Source organism: Schistocerca piceifrons, chromosome 3 (genome assembly GCF_021461385.2).
Source record: "Schistocerca piceifrons isolate TAMUIC-IGC-003096 chromosome 3, iqSchPice1.1, whole genome shotgun sequence".
NCBI classification, from domain to species: domain Eukaryota; kingdom Metazoa; phylum Arthropoda; class Insecta; order Orthoptera; family Acrididae; genus Schistocerca; species Schistocerca piceifrons.
The window spans coordinates 672,814,922-672,837,686 of NC_060140.1; the positions used below are offsets into that span (position 1 = coordinate 672,814,922).

The 22,765-nt window shown below is 39.1% G+C and overlaps 1 long non-coding RNA gene across 1 annotated transcript; it reads left to right on the forward strand.

Annotated features, from left to right (window-relative positions):
- Positions 1–17,503: 17,503 nt before the first annotated feature.
- Positions 17,504–20,763, forward strand: LOC124789431. Its single transcript, XR_007016118.1, has 3 exons — positions 17,504–17,574; positions 17,652–17,812; positions 17,967–20,763. It is a non-coding gene; the product is annotated as an uncharacterized LOC124789431 (long non-coding RNA).
- Positions 20,764–22,765: the final 2,002 nt, after the last annotated feature.

A 22,765-nucleotide genomic window follows, 5' to 3' on the forward strand; every position in this document is an offset into this window, starting at 1 on the left:
ACTCTAATTTCTGTATATCACTTTGTCCACATGCCAAAAATTAATTACAATAACAAGAAAACCCCGCAAGAAAATTACCACATCCAGAAAACCAAAGCAGAAAGGAAAACCCTGTTGAATGACCAAGTATACATGGCAAGCATTTCATTATTTACACTAATAGATAACATAATACAATAATGCTCCCAAAGAGGGGTAATTTAATAATACTGTCCAATATAGTAAAATAGTAAAAATTCTTCCTGCAACCACCCTAGAAGGAAAACAAAGACAGAGGATGAGATGGTCAGATAAAGTTAAGACACCTGATGTTCTATTATTACCAAGCAACAAACTTAGGAACCAACACAACTGGATACAGATCACAAGTATACACGACATTTATTACCAGATACCCAGAATTATAACTTTTAATAGAACGACTAGCTGATCAGATCCGTGTAATAATAAAAAATAACAGGATACCCCAGTCAGAATTAGAAAACATCAAACAAGTACAACAAATACTGGAACAAAATAATGTGCAGTCAGAAGGAGAAAATACAGTAGCGGACTCAAACATCCCAGAGCAAACAAACAAAGAACAACACACATCAATTAAACAATCAGATGAAAACGAAATCTTAAGACAGCCACCAGAACAAGCACAAATAGAACAGGAAGTGACACACATGTTGGATATAAAAGAAAAATTTCAGCTGACATATATACAGAATACAAAGACACAAATACAGACATTAGACTCTTCTTCCATAGACCACCAAATAACCCACAAGTCGAAACAACTACTACTATCAACACAACAAAATAAATAAAAATACACCTATGGAAGAGTTACAACCACTGGTTTATGTAGGAACACTCACTACACTAAATATACACACTAGGCAGAGATCAGAACCATCCAACACACAGAAGAAACCCACAAAACCAGCATGGCAACACAGGCTACAGATCAGAATAGAAAAACTGAGAGAAGACATCGGACAGCTAACACAATTTATAAGAAATGAAATAGCAAACAAAAAACGAAAAAGGTTGGGTAAAATCTCACAACAAAAAGCGATAGAGCAATTAGATTAAAAGAAGCAGAAATTACAAGCATTGGCCAAACGACTTAGAAGATACAAAAAAAGTCAAAATAGAAGGAAACAAAACTAAATATTCAACACAAACCAAAAGAGATTTTACCAGACAATAGATAACACACACATTGAAATAGACAATCCGCCAAACATAAGACATGGAACACTTCTGGAGCAACATATGGTCAAACCCAGTACAACATAAGACATGCATGGTGGATACATGCAGAAACACACACATACAAGATGATACCACAAATGCCTGAAGTGATGATGAAGTCACCTGAGCAATTAATTCTACGCATAACTGGAAAGCCCCTGGAAAAGATAAAATAGCAAATTCCTGGCTAAAGAAGTTCACCTCAACACATTCACATCTAATTAAATTATTTAATAGTTACATTGCAGACCCATACACATTCCCTGATACACGTACACATGGAATAACTTATCTGAAACCTAAAGATCAAGCAGACACAGCAAATCCAGCTAAATATCACCCAATAACATGCCTACCAACAATATACAAAATATTAACTTCAGTCATTACTCAGAAATTAGACACATACAACACAGACCAAAATTATAAATGAAGAACAAAAAGGCTGTTGCAAAGGAGCAAGAGGATGTAAAGAGCAACTGATAATAGATGCAGAGGTGACATATCAAGCTAAAACTAAACAAAGGTCACTACACTACACATACATTCATTACCAAAAAGCTTTTGATAGTGTACCCCACACATGGCTACGACAAATATTGGAAATATACAAAGTAGATCCTAAATTGATACAGTTCCTAAACATAGTAATGAAAATTGGAAAACCACACTTAATATCCAAATAAATTCAAATAATACCACATCGCAGCCAATACAGATTAAGTGTGGAATATACCAAGGAGACTCATTAAGTCCGTTCTGGTTCTGCCTTGCTCTGAAACCACTATCCAACATGCTAAACAATACAAATTATGGATACAATATTACTGGAACATATCGACACAAAATCACACATTTGCTGTACATGGATGATCTAAAACTACTGGCAACAACAAATCAACAACTCAACCAATTACTAAAGATAATAGAAGTATTCAGCAATGATATAAATATGGCTTTTGGAATAGACAAATGTAAGAAAAATAGCATAGTTAAGGGAAAACACACTAAACAAGAAGATTACATATTGGATAACAACAGTGACTGCATAGAAGCGATGGAAAAAACAGATGCCTATAAATATCTAGGATACAGACAAAAAATAGGAATAGATAATACAAATATTAAAGAAGAACTAAAAGAAAAATATAGACAGACTAACAAAAATACTGAAAACAGAACTGACAGAAAGAAACAAGACAAAAGCTATAAATACTTATCCTATACCACTACTGTCCTACTCATTTGGAGTAGTTAAATGGAGTAACACAGACCTAAAACCACTCAATACACTTACACGATCACAATGCCACAAATATAGAATACATCACATACATTCAGCAACAGAAAGATTCACATTAAGCAGAAAGGAAGGAGGAAGGGGATTTATCGATATAAAAAACCTACATTATGGACAGGTAGACGATTTAAGAAAATTCTTTCTAGAACGAGCAGAAACCAGCAAAATACACAAAGTAATCACTCATATAAGAAAGTAAATTGGAAAAAGAAAACACTACATGGCAAGCACCCGTATCATCTAACACAGCCACACATCGATCAAGATGCATCCAACACATGGCTAAGAAAACGCAATATATACAGTGAGACGGAAGGATTCATGATTGCAGTACAGGATCAAACAATAAACACCAGATATTACAGCAAGCATATTATTAAAGATCCCAATACCACAACGGATAAATGCAGACTTTGCAAACAACAAATAGAAACAGTAGATCACATCACAAGCGGATGTACAATACTAGCAAATACAGAATACCCCAGAAGACATGCCAATGTAGCAAAAATAATACATCAACAGCTTGCCTTACAACATAAACTTATAAAACAACACGTTCCCACATACAAGTATGCACCACAAAATGTACTGAATACAAATTATACTGGAACAGAACCATTATAACAGATAAAACACCACCACATAACAAACCTGACATCATACTCACCAATAAAAAGAAGAAATTAACACAACTAATCGAAATATCCATACCCAATACAACAAATATACAGAAGAAAACAGGAGAAAAAATTGAAAAATACATCCAACTGGCAGAGGAAGTCAAGGACATGTGGCATCAGAATAAAATTGTCATTATACCAATTATAGTACCAACTACAGGAGTCATACCTCACAATAACCACCAGTACATCAATGCAATACAGCTACATCCAAACTTATATATACAACTACAGAAATCCGTAATTATTGATACATGTTCAATTACCCGAAAGTTCCTAAACGCAATATAACATATACCGTACAGTTAAAAGGAAGTCACGCTTGATCAAGGTCCGCATCACATTCCATATTTGACCAGACATAACGTCTGAGAAAAGAAAGAAATAATAATAATCACACTCACACATCCATCAACCCTCCACAGAATATTGAGACTAAAAGTAAAATTAGCTGTCACCAAAGTTTTCATCCACTCCCTATCAGCTAATACAACGCCGTACAATTCAAACCACCAACATAAAAAAAAAGGGTCTCTCTCTCTCTCTCTCTCTCTCTCTCTCTCTCTCTCTCTAGGTTAGCAACAAGTAAGCAAACACACCAAAGAGGAGGAAACACGCAGTGGAGTCACAATATTTACGTTGTGAAAAATGATGTCCGGCGAAATAGTTATATCGAGTCACAAAAAAATACAACGCCCCAAAAAACAGTGAGAAACATGGCGAACAGTGTGAAGGAGGTCAGAACGCAAAGTAATGCTTATATCGTTATAGGTACAGAAAGCTGGCTTAAGCCAGAGATAAATTCTGCCGAAATTTTTACTAAGGTACAGATGGTGTTTAGAAAGGATAGATTGCATGCAACCGGTGGTGGAGTGTTCGTCGCTGTTAGTAGTAGTTTATCCTGTAGTGAAGTAGAAGTGGATAGTTCCTGTGAATTATTATGGGTGGAGGTTACACTCAACAACCGAACTAGGTTAATAATTGGCTCCTTTTACCGACCTCCCGACTCAGCAGCATTAGTGGCAGAACAACTGAGAGAAAATTTGGAATACATTTCACATAAATTTTCTCAGCATGGTATAGTCTTAGGTGGAGATTTCAATTTACCAGATATAGACTGGGACACTCAGGTGTTTAGGACGGGTGGTAGGGACAGAGCATCGAGTGACATTATACTGAGTGCACTATCCGAAAATTACTTCGAGCAATTAAACAGAGAACCGACTCGTGGAGATAACATCTTGGACCTACTGATAACAAACAGACCTGAACTTTTCGACTCTGTAAGTGCAGAACAGGGAATCAGTGATCATCAGACCATTGCAGCATCTCTGAATATAGAAGTTAATAGGAATATAAAAAAAGGGAGGAAGGTTTATCTGTTTAGCAAGAGTAATAGAAGGCAGATTTCAGACTACCTAACAGATCAAAACGAAAATTTCTGTTCCGACACTGACAATGTTGAGTGTTTATGGAAAAAGTTCAAGGCAATCGTAAAATGCATTTTAGACAGGTACGTGCCGAGTAAAACTGTGAGGGACGGGAAAAACCCACCGTGGTTCAACAACAAAGTTAGGAAACTACTGCCAAAGCAAAGAGAGCTTCACTCGAAGTGCAAATGCAGCCAAAACCTCTCAGACAAACAGAAGCTAAACGATGTCAAAGTTAGCGTAAGGAGGGCTATGCGTGAAGCGTTTAGTGAATTCGAAAGTAAAATTCTATGTACCGACTTGACAGAAAATCCTAGGAAGTTCTAGTCTTACGTTAAATCAGTAAGTGGCTCGAAACAGCATATCCAGACACTACGGGATGATGATGGCATTGAAACAGAGGATGACACGCGTAAAGCTGAAATACTAAACACCTTTTTCCAAAGCTGTTTCACAGAGGAAGACAGCACTGCAGTTCCTTCTCTAAATCTTCGCACAAACGAAAAAATGGCTGACATCGAAATAAGTGTCCAAGGAATAGAAAAGCAACTGGAATCACTCAATAGAGGAAAGTCCACTGGACCTGACGGGATACCAATTCGATTCTACACAGAGTACGCGAAAGAAGTTGCCCCCTTCTAACAGCCGTGTACCGCAAGTCTCTAGAGGAACGGAGGGTTCCAAATGATTGGAAAAGAGCACAGATAGTCCCAGTCTTGAAGAAGGGTCGTCAAGCAGATGCGCAAAACTATAGACCTATATCTCTGACGTCGATCTGTTGTAGAATTTTAGAACATGTTTTTTGCTCGAGTATCATGTCGTTTTTGGAAACCCAGAATCTACTATGTAGGAATCAACATGGATTCCGGAAACAGCGATCGTGTGAGACCCAACTCGCTTTATTTGTTCATGAGGCCCAGAAAATATTAGATACAGGCTCCCAGGTAGATGCTATTTTTCTTGACTTCCGGAAGGCGTTCGATACAGTTCCGCACTGTCGCCTGATAAACAAAGTAAGAGCCTACGGAATATCAGACCAGCTGTGTGGCTGGATTGAAGAGTTTTTAGCAAACAGAACACAGCATGTTGTTATCAATGGAGAGACGTCTACAGACGTTAAAGTAACCTCTGGCGTGCTACAGGGGAGTGTTATGGGACCATTGCTTTTCACAATATATATAAATGACCTAGTAGATAGTGTCGGAAGTTCCATGCGGCTTTTCGCGGATGATGCTGTAGTATACAGAGAAGTTGCTGCATTAGAAAATTGTAGCGAAATGCAGGAAGATCTGCAGCGGATAGGCACTTGGTGCAGGGAGTGGCAACTGACCCTTAACATAGACAAAAGTAATGTATTGCGAATACATAGAAAGAAGGATCCTTTATTGTATGATTATATGATAGCGGAACAAACACTGGTAGCAGTTACTTCTGTAAAATATCTGGGAGTATGCGTGCGGAATGATTTGAAGTGGAATGATCATATAAAATTAATTGTTGGTAAGGCGGGTACCAGGTTGAGATTCATTGGGAGAGTGCTTAGAAAATGTAGTCCATCAACAAAGGATGTGGCTTACAAAACACTCGTTCGACCTATACTTCAGTATTGCTCATCAGTGTGGGATCCGTACCAGATCGGGTTGACGGAGGAGATAGAGAAAATCCAAAGAAGAGCAGCGCGTTTCGTCACAGGGTTATTTGGTAACCGTGATAGGGTTACGGAGATGTTTAATAAACTCAAGTGGCAGACTCCGCAAGAGAGGCGCTCTGCATCGCGGTGTAGCTTGCTCACCAGGTTTGGAGAGGGTGCGTTTCTGGATGAGGTAATGAATATATTGCTTCCCCCTACTTATACCTCCCGAGGAGATCACGAATGTAAAATTAGAGAGATTAGAGCGCGCACGGAGGCTTTCAGACAGTCGTTCTTCCCGCGAACCATACGCGACTGGAACAGGAAAGGGAGGTAATGACAGTGGCACGTAAAGTGCCCTCCGCCACACACTGTTGGGTGGCTTGCGGAGTATAAATGTAGATGTAGATGGCAGTAATAAGTGGTAGTGCGACCTCCAATCAGAAAATCGTAAGTAATTACTTTTTACAAAAAAAATTGCGATGAGAACTGTTTAATATACTAAAACTAAGAAAACTGTATCTTTATAGATCTCACTGATGATGCCTTAGAACAAGATAAGGCGAAACGATTATGGGATAAATAAATTAATTAGCAGCAGGAAAAGACAGTTTTATTTACAAGCAAGTATTTAATTATAATCACTTTTAAAAAAATCACCCCAGAAAAACGACCGCCTGATCGTCATGAAGTGCCATAAGAAGCTTTAAATATAAGCTGTCCACATTGAACGGCAAGCCCCTAATTCACTAATTGTTTAACTAGCGGAATTTTAGTACCAAACACTCATGTCTCTAACAGTTAGCAGATAGATTTGCAGTTTAAAGGTCAGGTTCAGTCCTGATTCCTTTTATGTACAGTCTAAGACACAAAAACTCCACTGAGACTGTCTTGAGTAGTTCACTTAAGGTGGCCAATAAAACCGACCGCCCCTGAAACACTAAGTCTGGCCATCTGTACAATCTGGCAACACTGTAAGATGCGGCAGTGTCAGGATGAATTGTTGTCCACTTCTGAGATAGTCTCAGGGTTGTGTGAGCTCCCGTGGTCTAATAGATATCGTCGTGCAATCTAAACTTAGTCGTGTGTTCGCGTTGAGCATTTTTAAACCCATTTCGGCACTCGTCTAAAGTTAAGGATCTGATCGAACATCGAAGATAATTCGCTTCACATTCTGCCCACTAGTAATAACAAATACTTCCTGGAACAATTCCGCAGCACAGCTTATGGCTGCACCGCGATCAGAACAGCTTACATTCGAATGTATCATCGCGATGCAGCGGCCACCAGCCAGACGCCACCTGAAATCGAGCGCCGCCCAGGTGAACGCGGTGCGACACTAAGTTACTTATCGACTGCCATGTTCGAATTTGAAGTTCTACTTATCTTGCAGTTAAGCACTGAACTTTGCATACTTGAAAATCAATAACTATGGTAAAGTGTTGTAAAATTGGGTCACAAATGAAAAAAGATGTAAAATCTGCAACACGATATTTACTTTTGGTGTAACAGAGGGGTGAATGCAGAGGGGGAAGCTTGAAGGACTTGAACTGCACTGCGTGTGAAGCAAGTGCTTTTGGGGAAAATACAACAGAAAAAGAATTTCTTGTTAGAACAAAGATCGTTTTGGCATGAATGATTTTCCACGTTAACGAAGTCTTGACTTCTGATATAAGTAATTACCATTTAACTGTCATGTGGCGTTTGCATTCGACAGACAAGATTCTAAAGTCTGGTGTAGGAGTACTGCATGTTCTAATTCGAAACAACAAAATCAACAGAGTGACTATTATTGCAGTTTTGCTTGAATGTCATCAGCTCGCACAAGAATAGCAGATGAGCACCAATGTTCCATAAATATTCAAAAGCTGAACAAAATAAAGAAAAGCTTGTTTCTAACAATGTTGAAGACGGCTCTGCAGTGTTAAAAAATCACAAAAACAAGCACGAAATCTCCAAAGAACAATTCTTTAGCCATGCAAAAGCAAATACATCATTTATTTAAATTAAAAATATTCGGAGACAGACATGCACACAATGTTTCAAACTTTGTATCAAACCCTGCTAAGGAGAACATGAGTGTGTTAGCTGTTGTTAAGCCTGGAGCAAAATTCGGAAATGTAACCAGCAATATACAAAAAGAATGTACAAGTTCCACTAAACGTGACTGTGTTGTTCTCATAGTGGGATCAAGCGATGTTTACTGCAACGAGGCCAGTTCATTTATAAGAAATCTGATCGTTATCTTGCAGTTGCTATCGGCTACAAGTGTGATAGTAGCGAATTTACCTTTAAGATTTGATCTGGCGCACTGGCCTTATGTAAATACTGAAATTCGACGAACAATTCAAAAAATACATTTCTGCTCCAAACTTGAAAACGTAAGACTTCTTTACGTCAACAGCTTCGGAAACACTAGTTTCACAATGCATGGTCAACATTTAAATCTGGTAAAAAGATACTTGCATCAGACATAAACAAAGCTGTTGGCGTAATAATTCGTGAAAACAGATGGGCTATCGCTCTAAATCCCAACACGCAGGGAAACTAGTGGAAAGGGCCAACTCAACACGAGAAAATCTGAAAGTACCATTAAGGCTCATGCACTTAAATATACAATATCTTAGTAATAAGCTCAATGTTTTGCAGACTTTTGTAAATGGTTATTCACCTCATGTAGTTGCGTTAACCAAGCATGGACTGAAATGTGAAGGAACTATTTACTTTAAACTAGATGGCTATTTCCTAGGAAAGAGCTACTGTAGTCAGCATCATAAATGTGGAGGTGCAGCAGTATTTGTTAGAGCAGCTCAAAGTACATAAATAAAACCATCTAGATCTGTATAATAATGAAGGCTTGACTAAAGTGACAGGCGTTGAACTCCACATCAAAGGCTGCGGAAAGGACACGGCGAAACAGAAAAACTATAGGGATTTATCGTCCACCAAAATCAGAGATAGGGCGTCTCATGGATATTTTTAGTAGAGTAGTGGGGCACTGTAACCCAAACGAGGTAACAATACTTGGTGACTTGAATGTAGAGGCAACATCTTGTAATAACCATAACAGCAGGCTAATATACCCTTAACTCCTATAATCTTATGAATGCAGTAAATTCGGATACAAGAGTAACTCAGTCTACTTCTAGTGGAATAGACTACATGATACTAAGTAAAGAGGTAAAAGATAGTACCTATTAGATGCTGGAATGTGGACTTCCACTACTCAGACCACAAATGTCAATTTGTAGAGTATGAACACACAAGGACTCAGGTAACAGAACATAAAAGAATGCTTAAAGAGAAAAACATTAATACTTTTAAAAGTAAACTAGCATCTGAGGAATGGCAACTTTCGCTTCCAGGATGGCCGCCGAGTAAGTGACCCTAGAAACTATTTCCAGAAAGTTAAGTGATTTGGACATGAATATAATTTAGTTTAACACTGACAACAAATCAAATACGTGCATTAGTGTATCGTTTAGTCTTGCCATTAAAGGTTTCACTTTCCTTTGCGTATTTTTTCAGATAACACGAAAAGATCGTAACTTCGCGAAGTCGCGTTTAGGCTTAAATTTTGTAAACGTGTTTGTTTCTTGTCTCACGGTAATTTGACTAGTTCCTCGGTAACAAGTAAGTAAACTACCGTAAATAGCGTATAACTTGATTGTTTTAATACAGATTTCAGAAAAACAGCGTAACTTTATATCAGAAACTTGCTTATATACATTTGTTTATAGGCCTCATTCTCGTAACGTTTTTGGAGAATCAGACTTAAAGAATCTCGTTTAATTGCCCTTTTTCCATTCCATCGAGTGAAATATATAATAAATAGCGTATACCTTCATTTTTTAATACAGATCTCAGAAAAACAGCGGAATTTTAAATCAGGAACTTGCTTATATACATTTGTAAATAGACTTAATTCTTGTAACGTCTTTTTTGACTTTCGATAATTTAATTGATTTATTCTAGCTAAAGTATTATTTTTGCCATGAGTGAGAAGTGCCTGACTTGCCGTAGAATTGTTAGTTCCGTGGTTTGGTGTGATGGATGCAGTAGTTTTTTTTCATTGGGGGGACTGCAGTGGCGTGGGTGTCGGGAAAGTGGATCAGGCTCATCAGTGGTTATGTAGGATTTGCAGCAGAGATAGGAAGATAGTGGAACAGGAGGGGAAAATTGCTGCCCATCAGGCTGAGCTACATCAGGCTAGGGAAGATCTGGACAGGTTAAGGAGCGAGAAGGGCAAAGAGAGGTGGGAAGTGACAACAGGTAACAGAAGGAACAGGCCTAGAACTAACTCTGACAGTTTTGTGGTGAATGTCAAAAATAAGTTTGACCTGTCGCTTCAGTTAGAAACTGATGAGCCTCAAGCAGAGGTTGGTGTAGACAGGACACAACAAACTTCCAATAGGAAATTGAAAAAGAATATAGGATAGTGATCGAAAAGGAAGAAAGTTTTGTTATTAGGCAGTTCTCATGCCAGAGGTGTAGGCCAACTTCTGCAGGAGGAATTAGGACCAGAATACCAGGTCACAAATTTTTTTCAAACCAAGTGCTAGTCTGGATCAGGTGACAGAGGATTTAGGTTCACTCTGTAAAGGATTTACCAGGGAAGACACCGTGGTTATTGTGGGAGAGCCAGGGAACAGTATCGACAGAGATCCTGGGTACAGTATAGAGTGTGACCTGGTAAAGATTGCTTCGGCATCGAGACACACCAATGTTGAATTTGTATCTGTACTGATACGCCATGACTGGCCTCAATTGAACTCTTCTGTTGGGAGAGTTAATTTGGAGTCCGAACAGCTACTTGGGTCGAGTGTGGGGGCTCATATTGGTGTGGTTCCTGTTGATTCACTCAGTAGGTGGGACTATACCAGGCACGGCCTACATCTCAACAGGAAAGGGAAGGGTAAAGTGGCTGGGGTAATAGCAGGAAATTTAAGGAGGGGAGGGGGGAGGCACTGCCATGAATGGTAAAATACCAGTGGTTACAGGTGTTGGAGCAGCACCTTTTTTAGGATAGGTAAGACAGAAAGATGTCAAGTTCTACGAGAGGTCAGGATTGAAACAAATCTTCAGTTTAGGAAAGAAATTAAACAGCACAATTCTAGCACATTGGACCACCAATCACAGGTGTCAATTATAAATTTTCACCAATCACCAGAAATTTTATCTCCACCAAGTTGTATCACAGTCCTAGGTAATTGCATTGATGAATAAAGTCACCCAACCCAGTTGACATAATCTGCCTCTCTGAACACCATGTGACCACTGGTATAGGAACTAGGTCTAAGCACAATGAGAAACTCAGACAGGAGAGTACTGCAAATGTTAGAATAAGGAAAGGTGCTCATAAAAGTATAATTAAAAATAATGTAAGTATATTTCATCAAAATATTGGGAGTTTAAAGAATAAAATAGATGAACTTCTGGTTTGTTTAGAAGATTTAGAAGCTGAGGATGAAATAGATATACTATGCTTGTCTGAGCATTATATTGTTACTGATATGGATAAGATAAATGTAAGTGGATATAAGCTCTCTGCACGTGTAATTAGAGAAAATATGGAGAAAGGAGGAGTTGCCATATATGTCAAAAGTTATCATTGTGCAAAAAGTATAGAAACAAAAAAGTTTTGTGTAGAGAAACATATGGAAGCATGTGCCTGTGAGCTTAAATTAAATAAAGGCACATTTATAATTGTAACTGTATATAGGTCCCCATCGGGAAATTTTCATCTATTTCTGAAAAATTTGGACTCCTTGTTGTACTATCTGTCAGACAGGGGGAAGCAAATTATTATTTGTGGGGACTTCAATGTAGATTCTCTGAAAGAGGGTAATATGAAAAATGACCTTGAAGTATTACTCGGTTCTTTCAATTTGACACCCATTATTGAATTTCCTACTTGGGTGGTAAAGGATAGCAGCTCACTGATAGATAACTTCTTTATAGACCAAGATAAGTTTAACCAGATAAATGCTCAGCCTGTTGAGAATGGTCTTTCTGATCATGGTGCACAGCTAGTTACAATATATGACATAGCTCCATTCAGCAGAACTAAACAGTCCTCCAAAGTAGTATGTTCAGTCAACGATTTAACAGTTGCAAATTTTAGGGAAAGCCTAAGCAGGTAGACTGGGATGAGATGTACTGTGAACCTGATGCCAATTTAAAATATAATTTAATTCATGACACTTTTGTAAATGCATTTTAAAACTGCTTCCCCAAGAAAATAGTTAAATATACTCGTAAGAAACCATGTAACAAACCATGGCTTACTAAGGGTATAAAAATATCTTGTAACCGGAAAAGGGAAATGTATCTGACAGCAAGAAAGAGTAGTGACCCAGGAACTATCAAACATTATAAAAACTACTGTGCTATATTAAGAAAAGTTATTAAAAAATCCAGAAGTATGTGTATAATGTCTGAAATCAGCAAGTCTGATAATAAAATTAAAACAATTTGGAATATTATTAAAAGAGAAACAGGTCAACCAAGAGTACAGGAAGACAGTATTACCATTAAACTGAATGAAAACTTTACGAACAAAAAGTCAGAAGTTGAAAATATTTTTAATAATCATTTTCAAAATGTTGTGGATATAGTAGGATCCAGGTGTTCATTAGAAGGTGCTAGGATGATAGTGGAAGAGGCCATACCTATGCAATTTGATACAATTGAAATCTCACCTACTTCCCCTCTGAAATTAGGAAAATAATAAACTTTCTTAAAAGCAAAAACTCACATGGAATTGATAGCATTTCCAGCAAAATACTAAAAGCTTGTTCTCAACAGATAAGTAAGATTCTCAGCCACCTGTGTAGTAGCTCTCTGGAACAGGGCATTTTCCCTGATAGACTGAAATATGCTATTGTTATACCTTTGCATAAAAAAGGGGATAGATCTGATGTCAACAATTACCGTCCAATCTCCCTTCTAACAGCTTTAGCCAAAATTTTTGAGAAAGTAATTTATTCAAGAGTAGCTTCACATATCTGAAAAATGAAGTACTAACAAAATGTTAGTTTGGTTTCCAGAAAGGTTTTTCCAACAGAAAATGCCATATATGCTTTCACCAATCAAATTTTGAATGATCTGAATAATCGAACACCACCCATTGGGATTTTTTTGTGATCTCTCAAAGGCTTCTGATTGTGTAAATCATGAAATTCTGCTAGACAAGCTCAAGTATTGTGGCATGAGTGGGACAGTACACAAATGGTTTAATTCGTACCTAACTGGAAGAGTGCAGAAAGTTGAAATAAGCAGTTCTCATAATATGCAAAGATCAGCACATTCCTCAAACTGGGGAACTATCAAGAATGGGGTTCCACAAGGGTCGGTCTTGGGTCCTTTGTTGTTCTTCATATATATTAATGACTTGCCATTCTATATTCATGAAGAGGCAAAGTTAGTTCTCTTTCCTGATACAAATATAGTAATCACACCTGAGAAACAAGAATTAACTGATAAAATTGTCAATAATGTCTTTCAAAAAATTACTAAGTGGTTCCTTGCAAACAGACTCTCACTGAATTTTGATAAGACACAGTACATACAGTTCTGTACAGTAAATGATATGACGCCATTAATAAATATAGACCTTAATTAGAAGCATATAGCTAAGGTAGAATATTCAAAATTTTTAGGTCTGTCCATTGATGAGAGATTACATTGGAAGAAACACATTGATGATCTGCTGAAACGTTTGAGTTCACCTACTTATGCAATAAGGGTCATTGCAAATTTTGGTGATAAACATCTTAGTAAATTAACTTACTACGCCTATTTTCACTCATTGCTTGCATATGGCATCATATTTTGGGGTAATTCATCACTGAGGAATAAAGTATTTATTGCACAAAAGTGTGTAATCAGAATAATAGCTGGAGTCCACCCAAGATCATCCTGCAGACATTTATTTAAAGATCTAGGGATATTCACAGTAGCTTCTCAGTATGTATACTCTCTTATGAAATTTGTTATTAACAACCAAACCCAATTCAAAAGCAATAGCAGTGTGCATAACTACAATACTAGAAGAAAGGATGATCTTCACTATTCAAGATTAAATCTAACTTTGGCACAGAAAGGGGTGAATTATACTGCCACTAAAGTCTTTGGTCACTTACCAAATAGTATCAAAAGTCTGACAGGTAACCAACAAGTATTTAAGAAGAAATTAAAAGAATTTCTGAATGACAACTCCTTCTACTCCATAGAGGAATTTTTAGATATAAATTAAGAAAAAAAAAACAAACAAAAAAATTAAAAAAGAAAGTTGTTGTTATATTAACATAATTATGTTATTTAAATTAACTTAATTATGTAATGTATTGGTAAATTTGACACGTTCCACATGATTACGAAATATCGTATTCCTGATCCATGGAACTAGTATTAATCTAATCTTCGGCAATAAGGGTCTGAATATAAATGGGCCAAATTTTATGATATTATTTTACAATATCTTAAGCCGGTATTACACGACGGTCCGCCGCGAACGGTACTGGTCTATCGCGACAGCCATCAAGCGGTAAAACGGATGAAACTACGAAAATTAGCAGACACATTATCTGAACGCAGGAATAGAGAGCAGTTATAAACTGCCGTCAATCCGCGCATGCGCAGTAGGCATAACAGGGCGTTCACCGGTATTTTATTAGTGATCTAGACTAGTAGGATCACAAAACATAACCATATAATTCTTACTCTCCAGAAGGTGAGATAGGTTCCCTCATGACTGTTTCGATCTTCTATCATAGACAGCAGCTTCTCGAAACAGGCCATGCCCATCCTAAGGAAGTTCCGAAATTCTTGCAGATCTTCGGGCCTCAGTTCTTTCATTAACAGTGAATATATTTCCCTGCCTTCCACCTTCCTTGTCAGCCAGGGTCGATCCCAACAACGTTTGACTTTTCGTTTTCGTCGCCGTTCTGCCCTAATCCCAAGATTTACTGTCACTGCCAGGGGAATAGCTCCAAAAACAAGTGGATCCTCCATGTGCAATATGCCATATAAATGTAAATTTCGATATACATATACCTGTGCAATCAAGTGTCGTAATATAAAACTGTCCCGTCTGTAATTCAGAACAGTACTAACCTACATTAGAGAAAAACTATTACTTAATACATAATGGTAGAAAACAATTTCTTTATAAATAGGAACCTTGAGTTCACAAATAATTTGAACATATGACGCTTCAGTATATCATACAGACATCCTTGAGTTGCGCGCGGTAGAACGAACGACTTTACAAGACATCTGGACATAAGATATCTATTTTCTTTTCGTGCGTACAGTTCGCTGCTGCGTATGCTGCGCGCTAGGCATATCCGGCGTGGATGGTGTAATACACTCCTGGAAATGGAAAAAAGAACACATTGACACCGGTGTGTCAGACCCACCATACTTGCTCCGGACACTGCGAGAGGGCTGTACAAGCAATGATCACACGCACGGCACAGCGGACACACCAGGAACCGCGGTGTTGGCCGTCGAATGGCGCTAGCTGCGCAGCATTTGTGCACCGCCGCCGTCAGTGTCAGCCAGTTTGCCGTGGCATACGGAGCTCCATCGCAGTCTTTAACACTGGTAGCATGCCGCGACAGCGTGGACGTGAACCGTATGTGCAGTTGACGGACTTTGAGCGAGGGCGTATAGTGGGCATGCGGGAGGCCGGGTGGACGTACCGTCGAATTGCTCAACACGTGGGGCGTGAGGTCTCCACAGTACATCGATGTTGTCGCCAGTGGTCGGCGGAAGGTGCACGTGCCCGTCGACCTGGGACCGGACCGCAGCGACGCACGGATGCACGCCAAGACCGTAGGATCCTACGCAGTGCCGTAGGGGACCGCACCGCCACTTCCCAGCAAATTAGGGACACTGTTGCTCCTGGGGTATCGGCGAGGACCATTCGCAAATGTCTCCGTGAAGCTGGGCTACGGTCCCGCACACCGTTAGGCCGTCTTCCGCTCACGCCCCAACATCGTGCAGCCCGCCTCCAGTGGTGTCGCGACAGGCGTGAATGGAGGGACGAATGGAGACGTGTCGTCTTCAGCGATGAGAGTTGCTTCTGCCTTGGTGCCAATGATGGTCGTATGCGTGTTTGGCGCCGTGCAGGTGAGCGCCACAATCAGGACTGCATACGACTGAGGCACACAGGGCCAACACCCGGCATCATGGTGTGGGGAGCGATCTCCTACACTGGCCGTACACCACTGGTGATCGTCGAGGGGACACTGAATAGTGTACGGTACATCCAAACCGTCATCGAACCCATCGTTCTACCATTCCTAGACCGGCAAGGGAACTTGCTGTTCCAACAGGACAATGCACGTCCGCATGTATCCCGTGCCACCCAACGTGCTCTAGAAGGTGTAAGTCAACTACCCTGGCCAGCAAGATCTCCGGATCTGTCCCCCATTGAGCATGTTTGGGACTGGATGAAGCGTCGTCTCATGCGGTCTGCACGTCCAGCACGAACGCTGGTCCAACTGAGGCGCCAGGTGGAAATGGCATGGCAAGCCGTTCCACAGGACTACATCGAGCATCTCTACGATCGTCTCCATGGGAGAATAGCAGCCTGCATTGCTGCAAAAGGTGGATATACACTGTACTAGTGCCGACATTGTGCATGCTCTGTTGCCTGTGTCTATGTGCCTGTGGTTCTGTCAGTGTGATCATGTGATGTATCTGACCCCAGGAATGTGTCAATAAAGTTTCCCCTTCCTGGGACAATGAATTCACGGTGTTCTTATTTCAATTTCCACGAGTGTAGGTCGGAAGCTTTGACCATAAATATAAGACTGGCCCTGACGTCATTTTCGTGGCTCCAACATCTCTGGGCTGAAGTCACGTGAATGTTGGCAAAACATGGTTGTTTCGTGTTGCGCTTATGGCTGTACTCAGCGTTTTGTCGGGGGAAATGGCATTACATTTCACGTGTAAGTGTTTCTATGATAGTGCAGATGCGTTTATTGAAATCTTCTGAAGTGACTTTTATGTTTTTTACACTTGAAATAGAGTATCACGTAAATTAAAGTGTTGAAAGTGGTGCCTGTAAAGTCAGACTCATACTACATTTTGGAAAGTATCTGTGATAATTCGGTTACAGAAGTAAGTATAACTGTTTCTCGTTCCTACTCATAGGTTGCATAAGGATGAAAACCGAAGGCAGCTTTGGATACAGGCCCTGAATCGGAAAAACTTTAAGCCATCTGCACATACACGCCTTTGCTCGAAGCACTTCGAGGAGAAATGTTTTGATAGGTTAGTTATTATTTACAATGTATATTTATAATTTGTATTTACAATGTCTGTCATTTTTAAACCTGATGTTTTTATAGGGCTAAGACTGGAGGGAATTGGTTAAGAAGTGATGCTATCCCGACACTTTTCGATTTTACAGAGCATATGAAATCGAAGAGGCCTAAGCTCCATAAATAACACACTAGAAGGCGTTCGTGAGATGATGCCTCGTCTTCTGAAATCTGTGCTTTCAATGCCTGTAAGTCTGAATGTTGTTAGAATGTGTGTAACAACTGCGAGTTAGTAAAATATTATATTAGAATAGAACTATAGCACGTTACATTAAGTGCCATTTCGGACATGCTTCGCCCACAAATTATACCTCAAAACATGCATTTTTGTTTTTTTTACAGTGACGTTATGCGATATGGAAACGAACACCCCAAAAAACAAAAGTTTCAGGTATATTGGGGACTTTTCGAATAGCGATTTGTGTACTCCTGGCATAGCAGAAAAAGTGAGAGATGTGGCAAGACGGCAGAGTAGCAACAAAGCCAGAAAGTTACAGAATTTGCAGCGGTCATCTCGTGGGATGAAGAAGAAAGTCTTGTCTTTGAAGTCTTTGATAAATAATCTTGAAAATAATCGTGTTATAAATGAATCCCTGGCTAATTTACTAAAGGGAAGTATATTTACAATGCCTGTCATTTTTAAAATGTATGACTGATTGCAGGTTGGAATACTTATGCTTAAATGATGTGGCTTTTTGCTATCAGATGCTGCCACCTGGTACTTCGGAGTTGCTCCAACGTGTCAGTAAAGGTAAAGAAGCAAATATGTATCCAGCAGCTCTTCGGACCTTTGCTCTATCACTAAATTTTTACAGTAGCAAGGCATATAGCTATGTAAGGAAAAATTTTAAAACATCACTGCCACATCCACGAACATTAAGAAAATGGTACAGTGTTGTTGATGGGGATCCTGGTTTCAGTAAAGAAGCAGCAATAGCGCTTAGAATAAAGAGTCAGGAACTCATTAGCAAAGGTAAGAAATTGCTTTGTGTCATGTCATTTGATGAGATTGCCATAAGGAAGTATGTTGAATTTTGTGGAAATAAGTTTATTGGTTACATAGATTATGGTACAGATCTTGACAATGACAATCTGCCTGTTGCAAATGAGGCATTAACACTCGTGTTGACTGCTGTTAATGGTTCATGGAAAATTCCAATTCGCTACTTTTTAGTGAATGGCCTGGGTGCTGTTGAAAAATCAAACCTACTTACGGAGGCATTGAAATTTACATATGATGCTGGAGTAGAAGTAATTTCTGTTACTTTTGATGATGCTCACGTAAACACTGCAATGGTAGACAAGCTAGGGGCCTGTCTTTCAACGTGCAGAATGAAATCTTTTTTTAAACATCCTCTATGTAAGGATGATGATTGCATATTCCTTGATCCATGTCACATGTTCAAGTTAATACGCAATACATTAGCTGGTAAAGGTGTCATTTTCAATGGAAACAGAAATCCAATAAAATGGGATTATGTATAAAAATTACATGAGCTGCAATAAGTGGAGAAACTTCTGGCTGCTACAAAAGTAAGAACAAAACACATTGAGTGGTATCGTCATAAAATGAATGTAAGGATTGCTGTGCAAACATTTAGTGGTAGTGTAGCTAATGCTCTAGAATTCCTTGACAAAGATTTGCAGCTAGCTGACTTTAAAGGATGTGAACATACAGTTAAATTTATAAGGACAATGAACAACCTTTTTGATTGTTTCAGTAGTAGGAATCTCCTGTCCAAAGGGTATAAATCACCTCTGTCAATGCAGACAGCTGGCCATATTTTACCATTTCTTGATGAAGTGGAAAAATATATTAAGGAGCTGAGACTTGAGGCTAATGGGCCATCTATTTTGTATACTAACAGAAAGATCGGTTTCCTTGGCTTTCTTGTATGTATACAGAGCCTAAGAAAATTATATGTTTCCCTCATAGACAGCTCTCAACCAAAACTAAATTTGTTGCTTACATATAAATTGCTAAAGGACCACATAGACATTTTTCAGCTCAATCAGAAGATGTGGTGGTGATAACAACAATCCCACAGCAGCTTAATTCAAAGCAGCCTACAAACGATTGCTTATCCTTCAGCAGGTAAGAGAGTCAGAATTTGGATTTACTTTGGATACTGCAGATTGTTCCATTCTCAGTGTATCTTCTGGATTGGATGTGATGCAATCTAACCCATCTCATCAGCTATCAATTGTAATTCAGAGAAGTTAGGCCTAGATGTTGCATCAGTCTCTCATGATCACTCATACAGCATTCCTGCTGCCTCATTTGAACAGCTGTCAAATTATGTACGGAATGTTGTTGCATACATAACAGGATTCATTGTGCGTAAATTGACTAAGTCAGTACATTGTGTAGAATATACAAATTCCTTGTGTGGGGCAGTGGACAGTGACATTGGCCTAATCAGAAGAAAGAATGTGGGAGGTTTAGTTACGCCTTCTGCTGACGTTATTAAAATTTGCAACGCAGCAGAGCAAGCTTATCAGTTGCAACAGGCGAAGGGAATGTTGCAAAAGAACAATGTTATGCTTGTTCTTGTTTCATGTGCTATAGCAGATGTTGATTGTAGTGTTTTTCAATCGATCAACGAACATATTATGGACTTTGAGCCCACAGAAAATCGCAGAAATGCTCTAATTAAATCAATTTTATTTGAGTATTTTAAAATTATAAATCACCATTTTGGAAAGTCTGTGACAGAAACATTCCAGAAAGGTTGTGCGAGGAGTTTATACACAAAAACTGTGCTGTTTAAGGGACATTAAATATTATATGCCTGATCCCTATTACATTAGTTAATAATTGCCAATGTTATGTTGTTTATTATTATTATTATTATTATTATTAATGTTTGAACCATGATGTCTACACAAAGTACAGATAGAGGTATCTGGAGTTCTTAGCCTTTCTAAGTGCCCGTACTGTATCCACAAAGCCTTTGTCAATATATGTTTGGACTTCTGTTTTCAGACCAATTGGATTCATTTGTTTTATGTAAACCTAGATATTCTTTTGCTCTTAACATAATATATACAGGGTGTTTCAAAAATGACCGGTATATTTGAAACGGCAATAAAAACTAAACAAGCAGCGATAGAAATACACCGTTTGTTGCAATATGCTTGGGACAACAGTACATTTTCAGGCAGACAAACTTTCGAAATTACAGTAGTTACAATTTTCAACAACAGATGGCACTGCAAGTGATGTGAAAGATATAGAAGACAACGCAGTCTGTGGGTGCGCCATTCTGTATGTCGTCTTTCTGCTGTAAGCGTGTGCTGTTCACAACGTGCAAGTGTGCTGTAGACAACATGGTTTATTCCTTAGAACAGAGGATTTTTCTGGTGTTGGAATTCCACCGCCTAGAACACAGTGTTGTTGCAACAAGACGAAGTTTTCAACGGAGGTTTAATGTAACCAAAGGACCGAAAAGCGATACAATAAAGGATCTGTTTGAAAAATTTCAACGGACTGGGAATGTGACGGATGAACGTGCTGGAAAGGTAGGGCGACCGCTTACGGCAACCACAGAGGGCAACGCGCAGCTAGTGCAGCAGGTGATCCAACAGCGGCCTCGGGTTTCCGTTCGCCGTGTTGCAGCTGCGGTCCAAATGATGCCAACGTCCACGTATCGTCTCATGCGCCAGAGTTTACACCTCTATCCATACAAAATTCAAACGCGGCAACCCCTCAGCGCCGCTACCATTGCTGCACGAGAGACATTCGCTAACGATATAGTGCACAGGATTGATGACGGCGATATGCATGTGGGCAGCATTTGGTTTACTGACAAAGCTTATTTTTACCTGGACGGCTTCGTCAATAAACAGAACTGGCGCATATGGGGATCGGAAAAGCCCCATGTTGCAGTCCCATCGTCCCTGCATCCTCAAAAAGTACTGGTCTGGGCCGCCATTTCTTCCAAAGGAATCATTGGCCCATTTTTCAGATCCGAAACGATTACTGCATCACGCTATCTGGACATTCTTCGTGAATTTGTGGCGGTACAAACTGCCTTAGATGACACTGCGAACACCTCGTGGTTTATGCAAGATGGGGCCCGGCCACATCGCACGGCCAACGTCTTTAATTTCCTGAATGAATATTTTGATGATCGTGTGATTGCTTTGGGCTATCCGAAACATACAGGAGGCGGCGTGGATTGACCTCCCTATTCGCCATACATGAACCCCTGTGACTTCTTTCTGTGGGGACACTTGAAAGACCAGGTGTACCGCCAGAATCCAGAAACAATTGAACAGCTGAAGCAGTACATCTCATCTGCATGTGAAGCCATTCCGCCAGACACGTTGTCAAAGGTTTCGGGTAATTTCATTCAGAGACTACGCCATATTATTGCTACGCATGGTGGATATGTGGAAAATATCGTACTATAGAGTTTCCCAGACCGCAGCGCCATCTGTTGTTGAAAATTGTAACTACTGTAATTTCTAAAGTTTGTCTGCCTGAAAATGTACTGTTGTCCCAAGCATATTGCAACAGACGGTGTATTTCTATCGCTGCTCGTTTAGTTTTTATTGCCATTTCAAATATATTGGTCATTTTTGAAACACCCTGTGTTTATGTACTGTCTTTTTTTATTTTTTGTTCCTTCTAGGTCTGTATGTTGTGTTGTTAATTTGTTTGGGCCCTTATATTTTTACTAGATTTATTCTCTTGTCAGTGTCTTCTATATATTTTTATCTGTTAAACATTATTCTGCCCTCTTAGAATATGGGCTTAAGAAATAAATCTGTTGGAAAATATTGTGTTGTAAGAAAGAAAATGTGAAATAAAATTTTGTAATAAATAAAATAATGTTGTGAAATAAAGTATTGAGTTAATTTTTTCTGAATATCTATTTTTTCCCAAGAGATGTTAGTTTTCTTTGAATACTTGCAGCAACTGAGAAAAAGTGTAATAAATTTAAAGGGAGAAAAGCACTTGAAAGAGTCCACATGTATTTCTTTTCATGTTATCTCTGGAAACTCAAACCCCCAAAAGTTGTTTCACGTAAAACTTTAAACCAGTTTCTTGATTCTTAGTCAACTGTAATTGCTGCAATGGATTGTGTTCACTTCGGTAAATTGTCTTCTATAGATACGTAATAGCCAACAGGTAG